Source organism: Mirounga angustirostris, unplaced genomic scaffold (genome assembly GCF_029215605.1).
Source record: "Mirounga angustirostris isolate CCGP_5_RB_7025 unplaced genomic scaffold, mMirAng1.0.hap1 SCAF_1, whole genome shotgun sequence".
NCBI lineage: Eukaryota > Metazoa > Chordata > Mammalia > Carnivora > Phocidae > Mirounga > Mirounga angustirostris.
Genome location: NW_026991709.1, coordinates 78324668 through 78349031, shown reverse-complemented (window position 1 = coordinate 78349031; position 24364 = coordinate 78324668). Strand labels below are relative to the sequence as shown.

Below are 24364 nucleotides of genomic sequence, written 5' to 3'. Positions count from 1 at the left end.
GGCGTCTCGGATTTGGAGGTTCCGGTTCGAGGCTCGAGGGGCCAGACGGCGTCCCTCCCTCCCGGGGCCCCGCACGATGGTACGGCCTGCTCCGCCAGCGTCACGTGGGCGCCCCCTCTGTGACGTCGGCGTCTTCGCTGTAGCAAAGCTCGGCCTCTGGAATTCTGAGAACTAATTTGCTATTCGGTGACATAAGAGGGGGAGTGCGCTTTGCTTTCCCGGGGTCTGGGGCTAATTCCTCCTCTCTTACCCATAAACTCAGCTCCTCGAGCTAAATACACAAAAGGGAGCGAGAGGTTCGACCCGTTGGAAAAAGTCTGTTATATATAGTAGCTTTAGAGGCGAGTAAGAGCAAAAAACAATAAACACCACAGCTCTTTCCAGCTAGAATATTAGGCACCACGAGAAAAATATTTGCCAAGCAGTTTTCGGTGGGTTCGTTTGCTTTATTTTATTTGGGACGTTTTTTGGTTTTGTTTTGTTTTTTCCTCGTTGATGTGGTTGGTTGGGATTTTTGGGTTGGTTGTGTGATGATTTTCGGATTTTTTTTTTTTTTTTTTTTTGCTTCTGATTTTTGCCTTTTGTAAGTTTGTGGTGTTACGTAAATAGTAGGATCCCGCATCGGTTGGATTTTGTTTCGTGTATGTGTGCCTTTTTTCCCTATCTAATCTCTCAAGCGTTTTAAAGAGGATGTGTTAAATATTGATACTATTGAAAGCAGCTTCAATTTTTGATCGCATGTAACAATCCCAACCCCCACTTTTTTGGGGGGGGGTGCAATTTTCTCCTTCTCTTTGGACTTTTTACTGAGAGGAGGCTCTCCTGCACTTGAGGGACATGTTCAAAGGATTTGTTTTGGTTTGGTTTGTTTCTTTCCAGGACAGCGAGTGGTGGGTTTACTCTGTCTGTTACTGTTGACTGTTAGGAAATTTTTGGTTGAAGGAAACGTGTGTGTATTTGGGTATGTGTACGCATGTGTTCTACAAAATTATGTGAGCCAAATACATGTTTGTGTTTTGCTTTTTCTTAAGGTCTTGATCCCCCGCGCCCCCCCCTCCACCCCCACCCCCCGCTCGTTTCAAGGTCGTTGTAAAAAAAATCTCTTCTGTCTGTGTTTAAGAGATCAGCCGGAGGGAATTCTCAAGGCCTGCCGTGCCAGTATCACAGAAACTGCGTGTATTTAGAACAGCCTGTGCTACAACTACAGCGCTCGGCACGCGGCACAGGCTCCTTAGCTTCGGAGCTCACTTGGGAGGAGGAGGAGAAGGGGGGAAGTCGTTCTTTCTTTCTTTCTTCTTTCCTTTCTTTTTAAAGGCAAATGCAGTGCAGAATCATTTCATTATGGGCCTTGGTTTGTTTATTCAGAACTGCCAGTTTCCCTATTTAAATGTTGGTTGGGGTTTTTTCCCCTCCTACTCATCCCCGAATGAGGGAGACTCTTGTTTCTTTTATGTCTCTCTCTTAAAAGAAGGGTGTGAGGGGAAAATAATATTTCAGATTCCTCAAGAATTAACCCAAAATGTTTGGGCCAGAAGCAGCTTTCAAAGGTCAGGCTGTTCTGAGCCTTGGCTATGAGAGTCCTTCAGGCGACTCATTAAATTACAGATGAGTTCTTAAAGGTTCCACAAAATTTCTGCACATGTTAGTTTCCAAAAAAGATAGGTCCCCAAATAATCTACCTCTCCCAACCTCGAATTTGGGCTTATAATGGAGAAGTGAGCAGAGCTACGAAAGATTACTGGCTGTTTCCTGGGGTATTTGGGATCTCTTTCCCAGGAAAAGTCCGTAAGAAGTTCAGATCTGTTGCTGAAAATGTTATTGTCAATGCACCCCCCACCGCCACCACCTTTGAAAGGCTGTGTTGGGAATTTTAGAACCAGAAGAGGTCCAAAGGGGTTGATTATTTTCCACAAGGTCTGGAGCTTAGGAAATATGCATAAGTGTCTGTTCCTATGAAATCTGAATATTTTAATACTTATTGACAGATGGATTACTGCAGCCTCTGCAGAAAAGCCTGTCTTGTAAAGGATTTTTGAAAAATATACATGGGCCTAATCCTGTCACTGTTGTTGAAATGAACATTTTACCCCCAAAGACACATGATATTGTCAAGTGCAGATTCATTCTGCCAGAAGGCGGACTATCTGCTTTTTTTATTGTCTCCTTCCCCTTCCTTTTCAGAGTTTTAAATGAATTCCACTGGATTCAAAACGATACCCCGATTTTGCTGAAGTGATTTTCTCCGTACATTTATATGTATGATATTTTTTCTATCTTTGAGAGCAGTAAGAACTAAGGTTTCTCAGGTGTATCTATATATGGTTTGGAATGTGAAATGTATGGCTCTGCCCTATTATTGATCCTATGATGGAGATTACTTTTATGATTTTTGGTCACTTTTCTAATCAAAGTTGCCATCCTGCCTGCCTCATTGGTCTCCTGCCGTTGCCCCCCCAACCCCAACGTTAAACAGTTTGTCCCTCTGCGTTCTCTTTGCCACTCCAATCTTAGCCCCATGGGGGCGCTGCAGAGCAGAGGGAAATCTGCTCCCACTGGCAGTAGAACTAGCCAGAATGGGGGCTGGGAAGGAATTCACCCTTCTTGTACCTCAGACCTTTTTAATTCTTTGCAGGGAGCCCTTGGAGGGAGAACCCACCAGGCCTAGTTTATAGATAATTAAACCCACCACCAGGGACCTCAAACCTTCTCAGCACATTATTTCTGGACCAAGTGCCAGAGTCCCATATTTCTATGACGTTGTTTTTTGTTTTTGTTTTTTTGCCAAATCAGTGTTTACATTGAAAGAAACTGATCAGAAGGATGCCGTTAAAAGAAAAAAAATATTGAAAATATTCTAAAGCTCGGGACTTTAGGTAGATCCCTTTCTCTCTACTGAATGAACAGTGAGGAAAATTGTGCACCCACCTCTCAATCTCTTTCCAAATCCTAGGAGGGTAACTGTCAAATTTTATACCAGTTGAATTTCTTCCAGACTGTCCTTCTTTCTCTCATTCTTGATCTCTCCCCATCAGTAGCCAGTTGGCATCACCGTGTGGGCTCCCTCACTCCAGCAGTGCTATGTTATAGGATTAAAGAAAGGATTGACTTGAATATATTCAAATTCTTTTAAATCATCCTTAAGAAGCTCTAAAGAGAGTTTCCGTGTCTGGGGTCTTATGAGTGATTCCTGCAGACTTGGAGGGACTATGTATCAACCGGTGCTATGATTTAATGGTCACTGGCTATTAATACTCAGAAAAGAGGACCAGGCCAGCCCCTCTGCCCAGTGGACTGGGCATAGTAATAGGTTCCTGAATGCAGCTGCCGGGTCAATATAAGCTTTGTTACAAATAAAATAGCCTGGTCCTAATATTACATCTATTCAGGGAAAGGAACAGATTTTGCATCCAGTTCCCCACAATTCAGTCATAAGCTGAAAAGGAAGCTATCCTTGGAATAAATAAATACTGCCTTGTGCTCTTTTTAAGGGGGCTCCCAACAGGAAGTCGGTTTCACCTGTCAAGGAGCTTCTGGTACCTTGGTAGATCTTTAAGCTATCACATCTCAGGATTATAGCTTTGAGAACTGGAAGGAACCTTGCAGATCAATCACGCAACTCCCCTAGGCTTCTCTCTTTTGAGAGGACAGGCTGGCCCTCACCAGAGGCGTGCGTGACCCCGGGACGCAACTGAAAATGGGTCTTCGTTTGACGGTCCTGCATCATTTCAGAGAATGAGGGTGATCTGACTGCCTGGCTTTGGAGGAGGGTGTCCTGTTTTCTGGCAGAATTGGGGAAAGCAAGGCTGCTTTGGGTTCCTCGTTAACTGCAAATTGGTCCTCAGAACGAACTCCGGGTCATGATGCTACTACTGAGTTTTTTGTTTGTTTGTTTGTTTGTTTGTTTTTAAAGATTTTATTTATTTATTTGCCAGAGAGAGAGACAGCGAGAGAGGGAACACAAGCAGGGGGAGGGGAGAGGGAGAAGCAGGCTCCCCGCAGAGCAGGGAGCCCGATGCGGGACTCGATCCCAGGACCCTGGGATCATGACCTGAGCTGAAGGCAGTCGCTTAACCAACTGAGCCACCCAGGCGCCCGCTACTACTGAGTTTTGATAGACATTTGGGTTTGGTGATGTTTGTTACCTGTGCTACCGTACTCGACATTCCTTCTGATGGGTGTGGGAGATGCTGTCCACCCGATGCAGAAAATTTTACCTATTCCTTTTCTCTCAAATCCTTCATTTAGAGTTATTGTAGACAAGCTCCCTATACTATCCTTGGAGAAAGAAGGGAGATTTCTTGGTATATTTTAGAGAAATTGAGCAGAAAGTTTTGAGACAGTAAAAGAAAAAACAGAAGACGATTTCCAGCTACTACCTTCTGAAAAAGAAGTGTCAACGTTTAATTTTGATCCATATGCTGCCTGCTTTCAGCCTGTTTTATTCTGAGACTTTTTTTTTCTTTAGAAACCTTTTCTAGCCCAACTCAGACTTTCCCCCCAAAACACTGATTTCCACACTTTTCTCACTTTTTAAAAATGGAGATAAATATCGGGACCTTAAAATAGAGAAGTGATGGGGGGCGCCTAATCATTTGTTTATTGCATTGGATCACTGTTTTGAATAGCAGGGTTTTCACTTCCTATGAAACTCTAGCATGAAGGAAAGCAGCAGCTGGACCAGGAAGGGATGAAGAGAGGAAAGCACTGGAGTGTTTGTAAACTCTGGGTAGCTGGCCCACCCTCCCTGCGGCCGCCTGCCGGTACTTAGCTGTCTTTACTACCTAAGGCTAGAAGTGGAAAAACTTGATTTGCGTGTTGTGCCTGCATTTTTTTCCCCTTCTTCTCCACACCGCCCTCTGTACACCTGACCGTGCAGAAGCCTATCTGAAGCCGGCTGGCTGGCAGGCAGAGTTGGAGAGCCGAAGAATGTGCGGAGGGAGGGAGAGCTTCGGTACTTTTCCATTCACATCTCCACAGTGGCTTTTCTTGTTTATTTCACCCTCCACCCGCAGAAAGCTTTCAGCTGCCTGAAATTCGAGTCATTACCCTGCTCCCTGAGGTCAGACTACAGATGCGTGGTGCATGTTTCCTACATGTCGATGTCTATGTAACATATGTACATACACACACACATACGCACGCGCACACAAACACGTAACTCGCAGGGGCATGGTGTGAGGTAGGAAGGAAAAAAAAAAAACAAACCTGGATTTGTTGCCAAAAAAACCTTGGCTTCTAATTACAGCTCTGCCTGGAACTCCCTTACGGAACCTGGAGCAAAACCACTTATCAGGACTCAGTTTCCTCAGCCGTGTGAAGAAATAACCCCGATGATTTGCGTGATGTCTATCTGTTCTAAATTCTATACCTTTATATCAAAATACATCTTTACATAACTTTGAGGTTGGGGGGGGGCATGGAAAGGAGCTGTACCTGGCATGGGGGCAGGGGTTAAAATTTAAACTTCTAAGTAAAGAAGGCAGTCCCAGAATCCTCACCTCTATCAATTTTTAACCAATTGTAGACCAAAGTCTGGGGTTATGCTGAGTGGGTCCAAAAACCAATTGAAGATTTTTAACGTTGAGCTGGAGGAGACAGGTTCTAAGACCTTGTACCTTTGATCTCCAGCATTCATAATCAGCTGTGACAGTTCCCAAGTGTCTCTTCAGCATTATCGTTCCTTTTTTTTTTTTTTGCCTTCTGTTTGTATTTGGAAACTGTCCCAGTCAATGATAGGAAGGAGATGACACTTGTAAACTGGGCAGTCTTTAAGCCACTGGGCCCCATGTGGATGTGAAAAATATGTCATAACATTCTCTCTCTCTCTCACACACACACACACACACACACACACAAAGGAAGGAAAGAAAAAAAAAAACCTAGAGAGAGATTCCTAGTAAGAAACTTAGAGGTAGATCAGCCATCACTACCTTAAAGGTAATTATTTGAAGTTAGAGGAAATAACAGATGAGGAGTTTGCCCTTACCAAAAGAAAAAAAAAAAAAAGCCTTGATCTTCCAGAACAAACTTGAAGGCAATAAAAGAGATACTTTAAATCAGTATTTCCTATACTTTTTTTGATCTCCATTCTTTAGAACAAAAGGTTCCTGAAGTTTCTCAGGCCTGATTGTCTAAATGAAATAAGGTCTTTAACAGACCTCTCGGCATCCTCAGGAAGTAATAAAACAGCCCCTATTTATTAGCAGTGACCTCCCTACCATCACGATTTCTCCTTTGGCTTAGATCCTCTGGTATATTGCTGTCCACGTACAAGGAGACGAGTCAATTACACTCTCCCAGTGTAGAACTACTGAGTTATAATATGTTAGAACTAGGAGAGTCCTTAGCAACAATCCAATCCAGTGCTATCAATGGTATAGAATTGGAAACTGAGGCCCAGACAGAAGTCATTTTCCACATCCATTGAATCGCAGATAGAGCCAGATCGAGAATTCTGATGCTCTGATTCTAAATCCATTGTTGTTTTTTGGTTTTTTTTTCCATAGTTTATCATGGAAAGAGGACATAAGGTGGGCATCCCTGCAAAAGAGCCATTTGCTGTGGCCTTACACTCAGAGAAGTCCTCAGAGTTGGACTTTGGACATGCTCTCCACTGAGGTTCTGCTTCAGTCTTAGTGGTACACTGACAGGATTGAAAGAAGACTTCACACACAAGTTTTGTGTGTGGGTCCTGCCGCAGGACCCAGTGTAGGAGCCCTCCCAGTCTCCCATGGTGCCGTGATTTCATGCTGTTACTACATCCGGAATTGTCATGAATTGTGTGATTGTACTGTAATTGTGTGTATGTTGGTGTTTAAAATGTAAATTTTTAAATATATTTGGACTAGAAGCTATAGTGCCACAGTAGCAATGAGCACACCTAATGCCCAGATTGTACCATAAAATAAGGATTTGCTAAAAAAAAAAGAAACCAAACAAACACACAAAAAATCCCTGCATTGCTGGGGGATATTTGAGACACTGGAGCTACCTGAAGAGCTCCCAATGGCCAAAGCTGCAAAATTTGAGTGACAAGATAGAATAATACTAGATTATAACCCAAAGTATAAAATAAATGTCCACAAGTTTACACAGATATAAATAAATTATGGGAAAAATTAATGAATGGAAGAGACAAATTTCCCATGCAGAAGAATTCCAAATGATTTATGTAGATATTCTCCCCTGAGGGAGGGAGAGTATAATTCCCCTCTCCTTAAGTGTGAGCTGGGCATAGTGACTTGCTTCCCAAGACTGTGGTATGGTAAGGGGAATGGGGGAGGTAATTTTATATGGAGAAACCAGATTAACAGTACATCAGCCAGGACATCAAGGTCAACATCAACAAAGATAAACCACAAACAACAAACAAACAATGATAAACCGTGTTGATTGTATGTACCTTTGATATAAGGTGGTGAAATGGGTCTTTACTCTGTGGTCTTCCTCCCATACCTCAGTCTCTTTATGAGAAAAACATCCGACACATTCTAGTAGAGGAACGTCCTACAAAATGCTTGACCAGTACTCCTCAAAACTGTCAAGGTCATCAAAAACAAGGAAAGTCTGACAAGTTGCCACAACCAAAAGTAGCCTAAGGAGACATGATAACTTCATGTAAAGTAGTACTTAATGGAAAAAGACAGAAGGTAAATCTAAACAAACCTGAATACATGATGGACTTTAATTAATAATACTGTGTGAATATTGTTTCATCAATTGTTACGAATGTACCATACTAAGGTGAAATGTTAATAATGGGGGAAACTGGGTATAGGATTGTTCTGTGTACTATCTTCTCATTTTTTGCGTTAAAAAACCAGATAGATAAATAGATATAGATATAGATATAGATATTTGTACACACACACACACACATATAATCTCTCTTTCTCTTTCTCTCTTTTCTCCCCCCCATACTAGAAGCCTCCAAAAAGTGACCCAGGCTTCTTTTGAAATCTGAGAGGTCCTGCCCCCAAAATAGAGTCTGGAAAATGAGGGAACCTGCCTTTATTCTTTTAGTTTACTAAATTGAAAGCAATTTAACTAATTTCTGCATGTCATCATCTGGATAGAGAACTGTCTGGAGGCACCAAAGGCCAAAGGTCATTATAGTGGTAGATGACCCAAGCCACCTCATCGGTAGGCTTATTCAACATTTTTCTGTGGAGATTCTCTATGGAAACGGCCCTGAAAAAATCTTCACCATCCATCCAAATGAGACACACAGAGCTTGAGGATTCATAACTGAGGTTGGAGGAGCCCCAAGAGCTTCCCAGAATGTCTGCTATTTCATTGTACAACTCCGATAGAACTGTGGATCCCATCAGTGTTGTAACTCTGGGTGTCTAGGGAAAACAGCTGACTGGACCCCATGACTCTGTGACTTTGTCTTCATCATCTGGATCTGACACTATAAACTCTCCTCAGCCTTCAACCTATTAGTTTTGCAAATGGTTTGCAAAGACCACCCCCAAAGTTAGTGGTAGAGTCGATTCCTGTCAACCAGTCCACCCTGAATCACTTATTTTGCTGCTGTATCCACTTTGGTAAGCTGAAGGCTGGTATTACATTGATGTACATTACTTCAGAATACCTCATTCATTTCTAACCAGTTGTCAGTTACCAACGGTGTCTAGTTCCCATGCTGTACTTGAGTTTTAAGCGTGTCTTCCTTTTTTTCTCTTTTCCCACATCTATCATCCTCTCTGCCAAGTGGTTATAAAATCTTTGGACCAATACTTATGTTCACTATGGAGGTTGACATTTAAATAATTCTTGATGAAATGCAGTGAGATAATCCTGTCATACTACATTTTGGTTAGCATGACGCTTTCGGTGATCCATTTGGTCACATGTCTCCAGAATCACCAACAGTCCAGCCCTTGGAGTCAGTAATTCTACTTCTAGGAACCCATCTTTGAGGTGCATACAACATACGGGAAAAAATTCAAACATATAGGGGAAAAGTCTTTGAATGAATATAGGTGTCTAAGTGTTATATCTAACAACAAAAAATTTGCACAACCTCTATGTCCCATTGTGACTGACTTGAGGGAAAAGATGTTGGATGGAGAATGATGAAGTATAATCTGACTAATTTTTAAAGATTGGAATTGGAAAATACGGTAACAGATAAAGTGAAAAGAAGTAGGATATATATATATATGTATACGTATATGGCATATTTATAACTATGTTTAAAAATACTCTTCATAGAAAATAAATGATATAAACAAGAATACACAATAAACAAAATATTTTGGCTGTCTTAAAGTGCGGGATTATGAATGATTTTCTCCCTTATTTTTTTCCTTATCTTCCAAATTATGTTATGTTTGTGTATTAGTTTGATATATATCTATCCATCTTTATCTATCTATCTATCTATCTATCTATCTATCTATCTATCTACCTATCTGTCATCTATCTATCTATCTCACAAGGACACACCTACGACACTGAAAAGCCCTAAGTGAAGTCTTTTAAATGCAACTAGTTGCCTAATTCATAGGTCTGAATGGCCTCAAGTTAATGCTGCCCACATCTTTAGGACCTAGAGCAAAAGTAGAGCAGCCCACTCACTCTAGAAGACCTTTCACTCTGGGAGACACTTGTCTCCACAACAACAAACAGTACCTTTGCGGAGCACGTTGACCCAAATGAGATTAGGCAGATATGTAAATCTTTGATCTATCTCCACCCCCTGGGTCTTAGTGTGCGTCTCTTGTTTGTTGGTGTTTCACAGCATTTGCAAATGTCAAAGGGTTTCCTTGTTACTTTGCTCTCTCTCTGAGGCCACCCCGGAGCTTTCCTGGTAGATAAGACTGCCTTCTGGAGTTCTCTGGGGGCTACCGGACATGTATTTTTGATTCTTATAACATGTTTGGCTAGTGAATGCTAAGGCAAAAATTTTTTTAAAATAAACTATTCAATGTTTTGTTTTGTTTTGTTTTGTTTTTCTTCAGAGAATCACAGGCTATTAGGAACTTTGGGGAGTTTACTATTATTGAATCACTGGTTTTTGGAAAAGGGCATGGCGGTAGACATCAGAATCTAGGGGGTGAGGGTGAGGACCATGCTTCTGATAAGCCCCTCTTCCCTGAAACCACTAATGTCATTCCTCACACTAAGCTCACCCTATTCACTCACTCATTCACTCATTCAAACAACACGCATGTTCACTGATAGTCTTTTGTGAAGGAGACACTGTGCTAGATGCTGAGGAAACAAACGTGAATACAATATGGGACCCTGACCCCAGGGGGCATACAATCTCCTGAGGAAACAGAGACTCAGAAAGGTGCTAAAACTTGCTTTAAGTCATGCAAAAGATAGTCCCTAACCCAGGACTGGGCCCCAAGTGTCCTGATTCTGAGCCAAACAAAACTCTGTGGCTTCTTCTCAGATGCTGTGTCCTACTTCCCACTTTGCCATCAGTGTGAGGCATTGACACCCCCCTGCCCTTGGGCAGGTTCGGTCTCTGCATTTTTCAGCCCATATTGGTTAGAACAAGATATAACCCAGCCATCTCAAATGTACCATCCAGCAATACCCAGTACCCAATGTGGGAAGATCCCCATGAGTCTGGACACACACACAGCCTCGGCTCTCTTCACCCCCACAATCACCAGCTGGGCTCAGTATGCTGACCAGAGCTTTGCCTGCACCTGATTTTTGTATCTTCTTGTACCTGACAGGTTCTACCATGAACAGTCAGATCACCCAGCATCATGCTCTCCCAGAGCACACAGTGTCCAGTAACATCTGCAGCCTGGATGTCAGAACCCAACCGCATTCCTAGCAGGAAGTGCACACCTAATAGATGATGCCTACTTAACAATAAGCCCAAGCTCACCTCAACCCTCTGGGCATCCCAGACCTTTGGGTGATAAACGGGCAGATGATCTCTCCAGCTGCCAGCCCTGCATCCAGACCACTTTCCATGGCACTGTAGTCACCGAGACCCAGCCCACCTAGGGCTGGGCCTATTTGCCAGCAGTTGTAACCATTTCCTCTCTGTGGCCAGGCAAGGATGAACTGGATATAATGATACATGCAGAATACCACCAGACAAGATTGCAGCAGTCGTACCGTTAGTTAGTCCAGCAGCGTTCAATGTGGGAACATCAGGGTGCCAAGAACAACCTTACTCTTTGGAGACACTGGCACTACAATGCCAGCCAAGTGTTCAAAAGAAAGTGGGACAGAAAAAGATTACTTCTGACATTAATAAAAGCCAAATTTTGTGAAGGCAGATTAAGAAGACTTGATAGTGGTGATGGCAAATCGAGAAATGAAGTACTTGAGTCCCTCAAATATTTCCCAGTCTTGTCTCCTACAACTGTTTTCTATGCCAGACTCCGAGGACCCATGCACTTACCTCCACCCCACACCCCTGCCTTGATCTCTGCCTTTCTTCAATAGGCTAGATGCTCCTCACGGGTAAGAGTACTTCATTTTTGTTTTCCGAGTCTTGTGTCCAACACATTGCTCACTTAGGAAATGTTGGCTAAATTAAAGTTAGGTAGAACTGAAAGAGAATTTGATGTGAAATCTGATGATCTGGGTTCCAGTTAAAGTTCCATAACTGACTAACTTCTGTGGGTCTCGGTTTCCTGTTCTCTAAAATGGTAATTTCTGTTAAAGGACTACCTCACAGGGTTCTCGTGAGAATCAAGGACAATGGGGGTAGAGAAGTACTTAGGATATTATAATGCACAGGTCAAAGTAGTTGTTGAATGTTGAATGAACGGACAAACTAATGAGTGAACTATCATAGTTAAGTAAACCCTTCAGGTTATTCCCTAACAGATTCTGTGACTCAGATTATGTCTGGAGAACAGTGATTTAAAGTGCCCTGTCTTGACTTTGTAACCATCCTTAAATATATTAATTTCACTTCCCGAAATATTTTAACTTTTTAAGTACAGGAAGACATAAATTAACTGCTAAGGATTCATACTGATCCAAAGAGAATAAAAAAGATCATCAGAAAGTCTTTTTGTTCTTGAAATGCAGAATTGGAAATGAACCTTTTCCCAGTAGTGGGAACTGAAATCCAGTATTAGATCCTCCTTTTTGGTACCTTCTTCCTCTTTCTCCCTCCTCCTTCTACCTTAGCCCCTCCTTACCCCTCCCCTGCACCCAAATGGAAAAGATTGTTTTGAGTTAACTTCAGTCTTAGCAAAAGGTATAAACAAAGTCCAAATGTATCAGGGCTGTTTTCTAGGATCAACAAGGTGGATTTTTGTACATTTTTCGAGCAATTGAGTTGATGGGTGAGTTACTACAACAAGATGGTTGGATAACTTTCTACCAAAGGGCTGACCTGGGTGATAGGAGGAGCCCTGGGCCAACACCGCCATCCTCCTAAGAGAATCCCTGCATCTAGCCCTCCCATCTCTGCAACAAATGCAGAGTGGATTCACAAATGATGAGGTGAATATAAAAAGGGATTGGAGCAAGTTGTTCTTGATAGGGAGGAGGAGAGAAAATAGGAGCATGGGTGCTGGAGAGAAGTAAGGCCTTCACTATAATAACAGCACAAAGCAGTAATTCAGCAGATGAAGCAACAGACTTTTGTTAAAGTCAAAAACTACTCAAAAGCCCATATCCTGCTTCCTGCAATCTATAACAATAGGGACATACATGGAAAAAAATACCCAGCGGACTTAGTAGAAATAGGTGCTCAACAATCTCAGCAGGGGGCTGGGGTCAGCGGTGGTATGGCAAGAGAAAACTTCTAGAATTGGGAGCCCGTCTGCCCATACTTGCCAGTTTTGCCAGCACCAAGCCCTTGATCAACAGCTCATTTATTTTTGGATTCCTAGAGGTGGGAAGAAGAGAATACTGGATGTATATGGCATTAAAAAAAAACTCCAACGTGGGCGAGCTGGGACGGTGTCCAAGCTGTGCAAGGGCAGCCACCTCCCCCATACGGTTCCTTTTTTTTCCCTTTCCACCCCTCCTGTTCCCAACACCTCTCACCCAACCATACCTGTGGAAGCCACGTTCCTGCACAAAGCGAAATGTGTCTGGGGGAAGGGGGGAGGCAAAGCAAAGGAACATTAACACCAAGATACTTCCCTTCTCAACTCCAAAAACTGGGAAGTTTTAGAAAGAAAATGAGTGAGCGCTGGAAGGTTCTAGAGGTTAGGAACTAAAAAGTTTGGAGAAAAAGGACATAGTCGACTATATTTCATTATCTTATCACCCATTTGGTTGGACTTTTTAGCATGGGATAAGCATTGTTGATATTTTCAGTTCTGATCAATATGCAACCACAGAAATTACAAATTTAGCACCTACTGTGTGCTAAGCACTGAGCTAGACTTTGCATATACAAAGGACAATTACAGACTTGTCCCTGGAGGAGCCCATAGTCTAGTTGAAGAGTCAAGCATTACACAAGTAAATCCACAGGGGAGTATTTATTATAAATTATGATAACTGAGATGCAGGAAATACATAAGGTACTGCGAGGTGGGGGAAGGACATCATTTACTCAGGGTACAGGCCTCTTTATTAAAGTAAGCTTTAAGCTGAAAAAGGAGGATGGGTTAGCGAGGCCAAGAGTGAGGGGTAGAGTGTACTGGGCAGAGTGAGCACAGGTCAAACAACCATGTAAATCCCCGGCATGGTCAGAGGCCTGAAAGAAGCCAGCATGGCACAAGCAGAGAGACTGGTAGAAGATTAATTTGGAGGGAGAATCAGGAGCTAGACCACAGGGGCCTTTGTAGACCATGGACAGGAATTGAGAGTTGGTTCTAAGTATATTGAGAAATCACTTCAGATTTTTAGGGAGGGCAATGACATGATCTGATTTATACTTTGAGAAAAGCACCCCAGCTATCATATGGAAGGTGCATTAGAAAGGGGCAAGAGTAGATTCTTTAAGAGGCTACGGTAGGAGTAGTGGTGAGAGAGGAAGGGAGATGGCAGCGTAGGTGGGGAGGTGGGCAAAGATTTGAGGCATTCGCTGAGGGTAGAATTGACAAGACTGAAAGAAAGATTGGATTGATCAGGAGTGGGTGGTAAAGGAGAGAAGGGTATTACGAACGAATCCCAAGCTTCTGATTTGGGCAATTGGGTGGATGTGTTTCCATTTATTGAGTTTGAAACACTGCAGAGTAGAAGTTTGTGGGCAGCAGTTGCTGGGAATTAAGAATTTGGTTTTGAACATCCTATATCTGAGATGTCTCTGATGTTAAGGTAGGGAGTTGGATATGCAAGACCTGAAACCGAAAGATAGGTCTGGTTTGGAGATATAAATTTGGGATTCATCAAAATAGACATACTATTTGAAGCTAGGAGAAAGGATTGGTTTTCATATCAGGCCAGGCATTAAAAAATAGATAAAAAAAAAAAAAAAAACAGGAAAGGTGGAATGATCCTTAGAGATACTCCAGTCCAAACTCATTTCTCAACTGATAGCAAACTGGGAACTAAAGAAGTAAATCTCTTGGTGGAAGTAGAGTTGGTGCAAGATTAGGTCTTCTTCGGGACTAGCACTTTGTTTGTTTGTTTTACATTGTTTTATCAACACTTGACATCTATATAACTCTCTAGATGTGACTCATGGTGTCACCTCCCCTGGCTTGTAGTCTCACCTGCCGTATGTAATCCACTCCACCCTCATTACTAATTTGCTCCCCTCTTCCTTTAGTCAACATAGAACCTTTTCTCCTGGTTCCCTACTTATTGAAAAAGAAAGTGTTGCCATCCCAAATGGACTTAGCTGTGCAATTTAATGTCGAGGAAGTCTAAGGCTTAGAGCAGTGACTACGGGGCTGAAGGCATGTTCCTCTAAAGCTCCATCCTACTCGGCTTAGCACCTACGGCCCCTGTAATTATTTAGCAACTAGACTCTCTCTCCTCTTGAATATGAGTGCCTGAAGATCAGGAGCTACTTTTCTTCTCCTTGGTATCTTAATCCAGCAGCCCTGGCTCCTAGGATAAGTGACTTACCCATTAAATATATGTTTTCAATGAGAGGGACCCAAGAAGCTGAAGCCTTTCATTGGACTCAAGGTACCTTTAGTAATCTTTCCATCCTTCCAAGGAAATACATTTACTGAGCATTTACTATGTGTCAGGTATGGTGCTAAAAGGTTGCAGTTGTGTTCAGTCTTTAAAATAGAGTTATGTAGGGGTTGTTATTAAATATACAGTATATTTAGGTATACATTTGCATACCTTCCATCCAAGTCAGTAAATATTTAATGTACATTGACCATACGTACAGAGGTACAAGAGGAAGCCTTGGTCACTCAGGGCTTTAAGGCCAGTGCAGGAGAGCGATATCAACAAACACACAAGCAATGACAGGGACTATCACTGAGCTGCAACTGGTATATTTTGGTTGAATATGGGAACATGATTGCTTCAAGCCAAGAGATCTAGGAAAGTTTCTTGGAGGGGTAGAATTTGAACATCATAATAAAATAATGTCGGGGCGCCTGGGTGGCTCAGTCACTTAAGTGTCTGACTCTTGATTTTGGCTCAGGTCAGGATCTTAGGGTCATGGAATCGAGCCCCAAGTCAGACTCCCCGCTCAGCCCCGCTCAGCTCAGAATCTGATTGAAATTCTCTCCTTCTGCCCCTCCCCCTGTTCTCCCTCTCTCTCTCTCTCTAAAAATAAATAAATAAATAAATAAATCTTAAAAAAAATAAAATAAGAATGTGAAAGAATGAACATATTCTTGAAATAAATGTTAAAATTATAAGCATAGCTTTGAAATAATAAAAGCTAACATATATATGGTCCTTAGTATGTACTGCTTTAAGTATTTTACACTTGTGAATTTACTTAATCCAACGTTGTAAAAGGGATGCTATTGTTATCCTCGCTTTACAGACAGGAATCTGAAGCACAGAAAGGTTAAGTAACTTACTTAAGATCAAACAGCTAACAAACAGCAGAGTTGGGATTGGAACCCTGGTGATTTAAGTCTTTGCCCTTAGCCATTATGCTCTACTGCCTTACGAATGAAGAGTAAAACTTCCACAAGGGTTAGGTTAGGAAGGGGTTATGGCAGGTTAAGGAGAGGAGGTGTGGGGAACGAGTGTACTCCAGACAGAGAAGAGTTGAAAGAATGGCACAGAGATAAGGTGTACACCTAACAGTACTTTATTTTGTCTAGAAAGCTGTCTAGTTTACAAAGAAGTTCTTCAGCCATTCCTTAATGTGCTTCTCCTCATGACCCTGTGAAGTCATGATTATTATTCTAATTAGAAAGACAGGTAAATGGGGACCCAGAATGGGAAGGCACCAGCTGGGCTGGTAGTTATAGCTTGAGGTTCAAAACCTGGTCATTTAACTGCAGACAAGTGCCTTTTCCTGGATTGAAGTATTAGCAAATAAATACATTCATTGCTCCTACTCTGAGCAAGGCCCTGTGCTAACCCGTTCATATATGTTCTAATTTCATCCCCACAACAGCCCTGAGAGGTAGGTGTTGTTACATTTCAAAAAAAGAGGAAACAGTTCAAGTCTGCCTCTACTGGACTTTTTTTTTTTTTTTCTTCTTCTTTTTGGAGAACAATTTCCTATGAGGCGTGTTGGTTTTCAGTTTCATGCCTTGCCTACTCTTTGGTCCCTGGGAACCCCTGAGGACAGAGTATTACCTATGGGTTAACACATGCAGCTTTACTGAGAATGGAAAATCCCAATTAATCTCCTTGCCAAAATCTTCAGTCACTCCTGCTTTTGGCCAACCTTTCCTGTGTGCTGAAAGTCAACATTTAAATATGAAACTCAGCTTTGGTTTCCAAAAATTTAATTGCATTATTAAGAATTAGTTGAAACTGGGCTTTGTGAATCTAGGAGGGAAAGGCTGGGAAGAAGGCTGACCAGACACTGCAGGCTGGCCAGCAATTCAATGCAATCATGGAAAGGCTTGATGTAATCTGCGACTGACCTGGCTGGCAGCATGATCTCCAGCTCAGTGCACATCCGCTGTGTAAGGCATAATTCTAGCCCCTCTGGGGGGAATATAAATCAGAGGCTAGAGAAAGAGATCGGCTTTACCAGGGATCCAGAGACAAGTTATGTTAAATGCCAAAGAAAGACAATCAGGCAAGAGCCAGTTAAAATTCACAGCCTGGGCCATAGCCTTGGGCGGAAAGGCTGGATTCCCAGGCATCCTCTTTGTTTGTGCATGTTCAGTCTGAGAACCAGGTATGGAAGACTCTGTGTTCAGTCCTGTTGCCTTCCGGTTTGGATTAACTCTTACGAGGGCCACGATCTTAGCCTAGAATGGCAACATTTAAAAGGGACAGCAAAAAAGAGAGAAGATGACTAAAGCTTTCAGGGCAGGAGGAAGGAGAATGGATGGAGTGAAAATTGGGAAGTTTCCACTTGATTTTCAAGGACGGGGTTATAATAAAGGGCTTTGTTTTGTAATGTTGTTGTCAACCCTTTCAAAAGAGTCTCTCTGCAAGCTGGATGCCAGACCGGAGGTCTAGTATGATTTCTCCCTATGCCTCTTGCCTTGGTTTGCTCCTTTATAGAAAGGGAAAAAGCTACTGCTACTACAAGGTATTCTTTTGAGGATTGAATGTCATAAAGCCCAGTCAATGGCTCATTAATATAAAATGTATAGAAAGTAGGCTGTTTGATGTACTGTCCGGCTAGCCCAGCCATATGGTAAAAAATAGAACTAGATAGTATCATTGAACAGAACCTTAGAGATCATCTGGCCAACACCAGAATGCGGTAGACTAGGGAAAGGGAGAAGGCAGTAAGTGCCTTTGCCCAGGGGTGTCGAGGAAGTTCGAGGCTGATGGAGTGTTTGCGGGTGCGGGGAGGAAAGAGCTACTGAGAACTTCTGTGAGCCAGCTACTCTGCTGAGCCCCTTACAACGTAACCTTATTTTGTACTAATGGGAGACATAGGCAGGTGTCTTCATCTCCTAAAGCAAGGGCCAGAGGTTCTGAATGGAAATAGCCTCCTGAGGTCAAAAAGCTAATAAGTAGATGAGGGGGATTCACATCCTGGTTGAGTGAAATCCAAAGCCCATGCTCTTGGCCTTACACCATCCCACCAAGTTTTCTGCCTTGCAAAGACCCATTTTTCAGGGTTTCTAGGTGGCTAGGGAAGGGGTTGTTTATATTTTTATTTTTTTAAAAGTATGTCTATGAATCGCTGTGTAACCTTCCTTTATGCAGTTCAATCTTGCAACCTAAAAAGGCTAAGTGCACAGGATGACCTAGGCCTCTTTCACTCCTAACACTCTTGGTGCTTTACACCAAAGGGACAATGGCTCTTCTTTGCCTCCAAATCCAAGTAGTTCTCATCTACAAAAATCACTTATTTAAAATTGTATATTTTTCTTATGGCTGAGACCAATGCAAAGAGATATGCTTCCCATTTCCTTCCATCAGCACCCAGTAGGTGCTCAGTAAACTTTCTGGTACATAAATGTTTAAAGCAAGTATTCTATCAGCATGTTATAGGCTTTTTTTTTTTTTTTTTTGCATTTCTTCAACTTGTGGGTCCAGTATCCATCCACCTGTATATCACCATTGATCCAAATAAATTTATATACATAATTACCAAAACCATACCTGTTACTGTGCATGTTATACATACATATAGAGATACCTGAGTATATTCAGTGAACATTGATTAAATCTCATTATGTGGCAGACAACAGATGAGTTGCTGCATAAGTATTACCAGTTAAAATCTAGACGGGAGAAATAAACCCACACCTATACGGTCAGTTAATCTACAACAAAGGAGGCAAGAATACACAATGGGGAAGAGTCTCTCAACAAATAGTGCTGGGAAAACTAGACAGCTCCATGTAAAAGAACGAAACTGGACCACTTTCTAACACCATAACCAAAAATAAACTCAAAGTGGATTGAAGACCTAAATGTGAGAAGGAAACCATAAAACTCCTAGAAAAAAACATTGGCAGTAATTTCTTTGACATCAGCCTTAGCAACATTTTTCTAGATGTATCCTCAGGCAGGGGGAACAAAAGCAAAAATAAACTATTGAGACTAGAGTAAAATAAAAAGCCTTTGAACAGTGAAGGAAACCATCAACAAAATGAAAAGACAACCTACTGAATGGGAGAAGATATTTGCAAATGACCGATATGGGATTAATATCCAAAATATATAAAGAACTTATATAACTTAACACCAAAAAAAAAAAAAAATCCAGTTAAATAGACATCTTTCCAAAGAAGACATACAGATGGTCAAAGACATATGAAAAGATGCTCAACATCACTCATCATCAAGGAAATGCAAATTAAAACTATAATGAAATCATACCTGTCAGAATGGCTAGAATCAAAAAGACAAAAAATAGCAGGTATTGGCAAGGATGTGGAGAAAAAGGAACCCTCTTGCACTATTGGTGAGAATGCAAACTGGTGCAGCCACTGTGGAAAACTGTATGGAGGTCCCCCCCTACCAAATTATTAATCTAGATAGATAGATAGATAGATAGATAGATAACAGAATATTACTTAGCCATAAAAAAAATGAAATCTTGCCATTTGCAGTAACATGAATGACTGCAGAGGATATGATGAGAAGTGAAATAAGTCAGTCAGAGAAAGACAAATACCATATGATCTCTCACATATGTGGAATTCAAGAAACAAAACAAACAACAACAAAAAGAGACAAACAGAAAAACAGACTCTTAAACATAGAGAAAAAACTGATGGTCATCAGAGGGGAGGTGGGTGAGAAGATGGGGGAAATAGGGGAAGGGGATTAAGAGTACACTTATAGTGATGAGAACCGAGTAATGTAAAGAATTGTTGAATCATTCTATTGTACACTTGAAATTAATATAACGCTGTATGTTAATTATATTGAATTTTTAAAAATGAAAAAAAAAAAAAAACCAGAATTACCATATGATACAGTAATTCCACTACTGGGGATTTGCCCAAAGAAAATGAAAACACTAATTCAAAAATATATAGGCACTCCTATGTTTATTGTAGCTTTATTTACAATAGACAAGATATGGAAGCAACCCAAGTATCCACTGATAGATGAATGGATAAAGAAGATGTGATACACCCACACACCCACCCACCCACACACACACACAAACACGCGCGCACACACACACACACACACACACACTGGATTATTACTCAGTCATGAAAATGAATGAGATCTTGCTATTTGCGAGAACATGGATGGACCTAGAGGGTATTATGCTAAGTGAAATAAGTCAGACAAAGAAAATCAAATACCTTATGATTTCACTTCTATGTGAAATCTAAAATCAAAACAAATGAATAAGCAAACAAACAAAAAGCAGAAACAGACCTAGTAACACAGAGAACAAACAGATGGTTGCTGGAAGGGAGGGGGTTGGGGAGATGAGCAAAAGGGTGCAGGGGAGTGGGAGTTACAGGCTTCCAGTTAGGAAATGAGTAAGTCATGGGGATGAAAAGTACAGCATAGGGAATATAGTCAAAGGTACTGGGATAGCGTTGTATGGTGACAGGTGGTAGGTACACTTGTGGTGAGCATAGCATGACATCTAGATTTGTCCAATCACTATGTCTTACACCTGAAACTAATGTAACATTGTGTGTCAACTATACTCCAATAAATAAGCAAACAAATAAATACAATCTAGACTGGGATGCTAGTCATGTCATTTCTTACACCACTGCTTTTTTTCTTTTAAATTCTGATGCTTAGCAAGACCTGTGGGCATTGTTCCCCAGCTATATTATTCTTCTGCTCTTACTGAAAGTTTAGCTCAAAATCCTGGTTTCTTCTAAATGGTTACCATGTACTGCCTTGAGAAACCATTCACAGCACAAGACAGTGGCCTAGAAAAGAGTTTGGATTCATACTTGGCACATGGACTTTCCTTTTCACTTTTTGAATTATGTTTAATAGCTTAGAGTCTGTTATCTGTGTGGGCGCCTGATGTTTTAGACTTGTGTGTTATTTACTTGCCCAAATTCAGGCCACAGAGGCAGCACTGTCAGCTGCTCGATTCATTGCATTAAGGTCTCTGAAAAGGCAGCTTATGGAAAGAACAAAGAAACTCTTAAAACAAAGCTGGTTTCTTTGGATTCTGACACCAAATACATATGTGACCCTGAGCAAGTTACTTAACTTCTCTGAACCTCAGCTTTCTTATCTCTAAAGAAGGTGGTAATAATACCCAACTCACAAAGGTATGTAAGGATGAAAGGAGACGTAATCTCCAGAGCCTGGTGCACAGGGAACACATAGCATCTCATTTGGACATGAGCCATGAGCTCAGGAAGGCACATCTTCCAAACCCTCCTCCCATGTCCCTCCCGTATTCGAAAATCCAGTTGAAGTGTTTCTGAATTAGTCACCAATTTGGAACTCCTTCTCCTCCTTTCCTCGTCACTGAGGTAGATAATCTATATGTGAGTCTGAGTGCCTATTTCAGTGATATACTCATGCATTTCACTAATCCCTACTACATGGTCCAGCTTTCAAAGTGTGAAGCACTTTCTATCCGTTACCTCATTTGATCTTTACAACAGCCCCCCTCTCCGCCGTGAGAACACAAGCCATTGTTGTTTTCCTTCTTTGACAGATGAGCAAGCAGAGGTTTAGAGGGGTCAAGTGGCTAGTCCAAGGTCATGCTTCTAGATTTAGGTCTATGACTCTGAATTCCATCCATGAACTTTCTATTATACCAAACAGCCATGGGATTTTTGCTACCTATTTAAAGACAGACACTAGGTGCTCTGGAAGAAATAAAACCAGATAGGTAAAGGCTGATAAAGAATGAGTCAGTTAGTCTGGTCCTATCCGTCCCACGGGGCTCCACTCAGGCTCTGCCCAGTATCCTTCCTCTCCTGAGCACCCCTTTCTCAGCCTCTGGTCACTCAGATCCTCCTGTGATTCAGAGGGTCACTCAAACTCAGGTTCCTCCATAAAGCCTTTGGCCAGCCACCCTACCCATTTCTTCGACTAATATTTACTGAATGCCAGGGACTGTGCCCCCCTGTCCTTTGGAGTTTCTTCCAAAACAGGAGGGAGAAACAGACAATACACTCGATAGTAAATATGCAATAGATTTGACGATAATAAATGCTAGAAAGGGAAAAAGCAGGGAAGAGTGACAGGGCATGTTTTGGGCAGGGTGTGGTATGAGATAGGGTTCTGGGGAAGGCGCCACTAGGTGGGTGACACGAAAGACTGAGAAAAGATGAAGAAGAGAACCATTTGGATAGCTGGGGTAAGAGGTACCAGACAGAGGGAACTGTGAGCACCAAGGCCCCGAGCTGGAGCATGCCCATTGCGTGAGGAACAGCAAGGGGGCTGTACACCTGCAGGCTGGCCCTCTTGCAGGTGCCACTACAGCAGAGGGAAGGAGGGCAGAGCAGTGAGAGAGGAGGACAGGGAGGAAAGGAGGTATGTTATATAAACCCCATTGAGCTCTGGAAGCACTTTCTATTCCTCTGGACGAGATGGAAAACTATTGACAGCCTGGACAGGATCCAAAGTTTATTTTCACAGAATCCCTCTAGCCACTCTGTTCAGATAGGCAAGGTAGGAGCATCGAAAGCGTTTAGGGAGTTATTATAATAATCTTGGAGGGAGGTGATGGCTTGGACTAGGAAATGGTGAGGAGTATTCTGTATATAATTTTTAAGGCAGAGTCAATAATGTTACTGGTAGTCTGGATGTGGGTTGTGGAGAAACAGAAATCAAGCCCGGCTTCATTTTCTTTGGTCTGAGCAACTATAACAGATGGAATTGTTATTTACCCAAAAAGGAAAGACTGCAGGTGGAGCAGATTTGAAGGAGTTCGGGGCACATCAGGAACTCTAATTTGGATGGCTCAGTTAGAGCAGCCAAACAGACAGTCAGAATGTGGTGCCTGAGTGGGAGCTAGATTTCTGAGGCTGGTGTCCCAGAGAGAAATCTAAGCTAGAGATAGAAATCCAGGAGTTGTCAGTGTTAAGATTTTATTAAAACTGTGAAACTGAATAAGATTCCCCAGGGAAGTGAGCACAGAGCAAGAAGAAGTCCAATAGCTGAGCCTTGGGACACTCCTCATTTAGAGGTTTGGGAGAGGAGAGGGCACCTGCCAAGGTGAATGAGACATGGTCAGGGAAATAGGAAAAAAAAAAACCTTAATTACCCTTTCTGTGGGATCCTAACAAGATGTGTCTGTGCTCTTCAGGTCTTGGTTGATGTTTCCTTGATGGAGGCAGACAGGAGGCATCTTTAGAGTGAGACTCCTGTCAGTTTACCACTCCCCACAGGGCTTAGCTTCTAGGAGCCCTTCAGTTAAAACCCAAGTGGTTGTCGTCCAACTGAATCATTAAATGATCCAGTACAAGAGACCCAAAGAATCATCTGGCTTTGTGATTTCCCAACAGTATTCTTTGGAGCAAGTCAAGGAGCTATTTTCTCTCATTATTGAGAGACCTATAAAGCTGTGACCCTGCTTTCCTAGAAGGGCTAATACAGCCCACAGTCACAACCTCACCCCTTTTTTCTAAGAAATATTTGTGATTTTAATCAGACCTTAGACATTTCAGAAAGCTCCAAGTACATGGCTCTAGTCAAGAACATGCACAGGGCAGGGGAGCCAACGGAAAACACACTGTACTCAGAGAATCTTGGCCTTGTTTCAGACTGATAGGAGAAGGAAAGACACCGTCTGCCCCATTCCTGTCTCTAAAGGCCCAGCTCCTAGACAGGGTTATAGAGATCATCTAGTCCAACCACCTCTTAGATAGATGAGGAACTTGGGCCTAGAAAGGTCCCAGAATCTTTGTTCAAAATCACACACCAAGTGTGTTTGATCTAAGACTAAAAACCAGGTCTCAACTTGAAACTTTATGCTCAGATTCAGATTCAACTAAATATATGAGCATTTACTATATGCTTGGAAACATGCCAGGTGCTTTTAGATGTTGTCATTCTTAATCCTCACCACAACCTTTAAGACTGATACTATTATCTCCCTTTTATAGAGGAGAACACTGATGCTCAGACAGGACAGTGACATATCCAGGGTCACATGGCTGGTATGTCGGAAGAGTAGGCTTGGAGCTCAGGTCTGTTTGACTCGTAGTCCAGTGCTCACTCCAGCATACCTGCTGCCTTCGTCACCAGGGCTCCAAGACCCTGCCCTTCTACCAACAGGTGAGGTGTCTCCAGCTTGGTGTGTTAGTGAGTAACTTAAATTTGAGCCCAGAGCAGGGACTCTGGAACCAAACTGCCTGGGTTTGAAGCATGACTCTACCACTTACTAGCTCTGCAACTTTGGGCTGTGTAGCTTTCCTAAGCTCCAGTTTCCTCATCTATAAAATGGAAACAAGTATATCCTTACCCCCAGGGAGTTAGGATTAAGTAATGTAGT

The 24364-nt window shown here is 42.1% G+C and overlaps 1 long non-coding RNA gene across 1 annotated transcript; it reads left to right on the top strand.

The window, feature by feature from the left end:
- Positions 1-86: 86 nt before the first annotated feature.
- On the top strand, positions 87-9124 carry LOC123863522 (uncharacterized). Its single transcript, XR_006795576.3, has 2 exons — positions 87-431; positions 6507-9124. It is a non-coding gene; the product is annotated as an uncharacterized LOC123863522 (long non-coding RNA).
- The last annotated feature ends 15240 nt before the right edge of the window (positions 9125-24364 follow it).